This window comes from Taudactylus pleione, unplaced genomic scaffold, assembly GCF_031769625.1.
Source record: "Taudactylus pleione unplaced genomic scaffold, aTauple2 ptg000550l, whole genome shotgun sequence".
NCBI classification, from domain to species: Eukaryota; Metazoa; Chordata; class Amphibia; order Anura; family Myobatrachidae; genus Taudactylus; species Taudactylus pleione.
The window spans coordinates 2,992,501-2,995,000 of NW_028284952.1; the positions used below are offsets into that span (position 1 = coordinate 2,992,501).

The 2,500-nt window shown below is 37.6% G+C and overlaps 3 non-coding genes and 8 pseudogenes across 3 annotated transcripts in view; all 11 read left to right on the top strand.

Annotated features, from left to right (window-relative positions):
• The first annotated feature begins 96 nt into the window (after nucleotides 1–96).
• LOC148494592 (5S ribosomal RNA) lies at nucleotides 97–215 on the top strand (annotated as a pseudogene).
• A 115-nt stretch (nucleotides 216–330) lies between these two features.
• On the top strand, nucleotides 331–449 carry LOC148494593 (5S ribosomal RNA; annotated as a pseudogene).
• Nucleotides 450–564: 115 nt separating this feature from the next.
• LOC148494594 (5S ribosomal RNA) lies at nucleotides 565–683 on the top strand (annotated as a pseudogene).
• Nucleotides 684–798: 115 nt separating this feature from the next.
• LOC148494595 (5S ribosomal RNA) lies at nucleotides 799–917 on the top strand (annotated as a pseudogene).
• Nucleotides 918–1,033: 116 nt separating this feature from the next.
• Nucleotides 1,034–1,152, top strand: LOC148494596 (5S ribosomal RNA; annotated as a pseudogene).
• A 116-nt stretch (nucleotides 1,153–1,268) lies between these two features.
• On the top strand, nucleotides 1,269–1,387 carry LOC148494597 (5S ribosomal RNA). Its single transcript, XR_015871259.1, has one exon. It is a non-coding gene; the product is annotated as a 5S ribosomal RNA (ribosomal RNA).
• Nucleotides 1,388–1,502: 115 nt separating this feature from the next.
• On the top strand, nucleotides 1,503–1,621 carry LOC148494598 (5S ribosomal RNA; annotated as a pseudogene).
• Nucleotides 1,622–1,736: 115 nt separating this feature from the next.
• Nucleotides 1,737–1,855, top strand: LOC148494599 (5S ribosomal RNA; annotated as a pseudogene).
• A 116-nt stretch (nucleotides 1,856–1,971) lies between these two features.
• LOC148494600 (5S ribosomal RNA) lies at nucleotides 1,972–2,090 on the top strand. The gene has a single exon (XR_015871260.1). It is a non-coding gene; the product is annotated as a 5S ribosomal RNA (ribosomal RNA).
• Nucleotides 2,091–2,205: 115 nt separating this feature from the next.
• Nucleotides 2,206–2,324, top strand: LOC148494601 (5S ribosomal RNA; annotated as a pseudogene).
• A 116-nt stretch (nucleotides 2,325–2,440) lies between these two features.
• Nucleotides 2,441–2,500, top strand: part of LOC148494602 (5S ribosomal RNA) — a 119-nt gene continuing 59 nt past the window's right edge. The window contains exon 1 of the ribosomal RNA XR_015871261.1: nucleotides 2,441–2,500. This exon is cut by the window's right edge and continues 59 nt beyond it. This is a non-coding gene — a ribosomal RNA (5S ribosomal RNA).

Consider the following 2,500-nt stretch of genomic DNA (forward strand, 5'->3'; position numbering starts at 1 on the left):
TCTTTTCTATTACATTTTACTTTTAATTTTTTCAACTTATCATTGAATTTACTTGAGTTAAGAAGTAAAAGAGGTCTAAAGTTAATGTTTTTGAGCACCTACAGCCAAACCACACTGGACATGCCCAATTTTGTCTGATCTTGGAAGCTATGCAGTGTTGGGCCTGGTTAGTACTTGGATGGGAGACCACCTGGGAATACCAGGTGCTGTAGGTAATTTTATACTGGCAAAACATTCTTTTCTATTACATTTTACATTTCATTTTTCAACTTATCATTGAATTTACTTGAGTTAAGAAGTAAAAGAGGTCTAAAGTTAATGTTTTTGAGCACCTACAGCCAAACCTCACTGGACATGCCCAATCTTGTCTGATCTTGGAAGCTATGCAGTGTTGGGCCTGGTTAGTACTTGGATGGGAGACCACCTGGGAATACCAGGAGCAGTAGGTAATTTTATACTGGCAAAACATTCTTTTCTATTACATTTTACATTTCTTTTTTCAACTTATCTTTGAATTTACTTGAGTTAAGAAGTAAAAGAGGTCTAAAGTTAATGTTTTTGAGCACATTCAGCCAAACCACACTGGACATGCCCAATCTTGATTGATCTTGGAAGCTATGCAGTGTTGGGCCTGGTTAGTACTTGGATGGGAGACCACCTGGGAATACCAGGTGCTGTAGGTAATTTTATACTGCCAAAACATTCTTTTCTATTACATTTTACATTTCATTTTTCAACTAATCATTGAATTTACTTGAGTTAAGAAGTAAAAGAGGTCTAAAGTTAATGTTTTTGAGCACCTACAGCCAAACCACACTGGACATGCCCGATCTCGTCTGATCTTGGAAGCTATGCAGTGTTGGGCCTGGTTAGTACTTGGATGGGAAACTACCTGGGCATGCCAGGTGCTGTAGGTAATTTTATGCAGCCATAACATTCTTTTCTATTACATTTTACTTTTAATTTTTTCAACTTATCAATGAATTTACTTGAGTTAAGAAGTAAAAGAGGTCTAAAGTTAATGTTTTTGAGCACCTATAGTCAAACCACAGAGGACATGCCCAATCTCGTCTGATCTTGGAAGCTATGCAGTGTTGGGCCTGGTTAGTACTTGGATGGGAGACCACCTGGGAATACCAGGTGCTGTAGGTAATTTTATACTGCCATAACATTCTTTTCTATTACATTTTACATTTAATTTTTTCAACTTATCAATGAATTTACTTGAGTTAAGAAGTTATAGAGGTCTAAAGTTAATGGTTTTGGGCACCTACAGCCAAACCACACTGGACATGCCCAATCTCATCTGATCTTGGAAGCTATGCAGTGTTGGGCCTGGTTAGTACTTGGATGGGAGACCACCTGGGAATACCAGGAGCTGTAGGTAATTTTATACTGGCAAAACATTCTTTTCTATTACATTTTACATTTCATTTTTCAACTTATCATTGAATTTACTTGAGTTAAGAAGTAAAAGAGGTCTAAAGTTAATGTTTTTGAGCACCTACAGCCAAACCTCACTGGACATGCCCAATCTTGTCTGATCTTGAAAGCTATGCAGTGTTGGGCCTGGTTAGTACTTGGATGGGAGACCACCTGGGAATACCAGGAGCTGTAGGTAATTTTATACTGGCAAAACCTTCTTTTCTATTACATTTTACATTTCTTTTTTCAACTTATCTTTGAATTTACTTGAGTTAAGAAGTAAAAGAGGTCTAAAGTTAAAGTTTTTGAGCACCTACAGCCAAACCACACTGGACATGCCCAATCTTGTTTGATCTTGGAAGCTATGCAGTGTTGGGCCTGGTTAGTACTTGGATGGGAGACCACCTGGGAATACCAGGTGCTGTAGGTAATTTTATACTGCCATAACATTCTTTTCTATTACATTTTACATTTAATTTTTTCATCTTATCAATGAATTTTACTTGAGTTAAGAAGTAATAGAGGTCTAAAGTTAATGGTTTGGGCACCTACAGCCAAACCACACTGGACATGCCCAATCTCATCTGATCTTGGAAGCTATGCAGTGTTGGGCCTGGTTAGTACTTGGATGGGAGACCACCTGGGAATACCAGGAGCTGTAGGTAATTTTATACTGGCAAAACATTCTTTTCTATTACATTTTACATTTCTTTTTTCAACTTATCTTTGAATTTACTTGAGTTAAGAAGTAAAAGAGGTCTAAAGTTAATGTTTTTGAGCACCTACAGCCAAACCACACTGGACATGCCCAATCTTGTTTGATCTTGGAAGCTATGCAGTGTTGGGCCTGGTTAGTACTTGGATGTGAGACCACCTGGGAATACCAGGTGCTGTAGGTAATTTTATACTGCCATAACATTCTTTTCTATTACATTTTACATTTAATTTTTTCATCTTATCAATGAATTTACTTGAGTTAAGAAGTAATAGAGGTCTAAAGTTAATGGTTTTGGGCACCTACAGCCAAACCACACTGGACATGCCCAATCTCATCTGATCTTGGAAGCTATGCAGT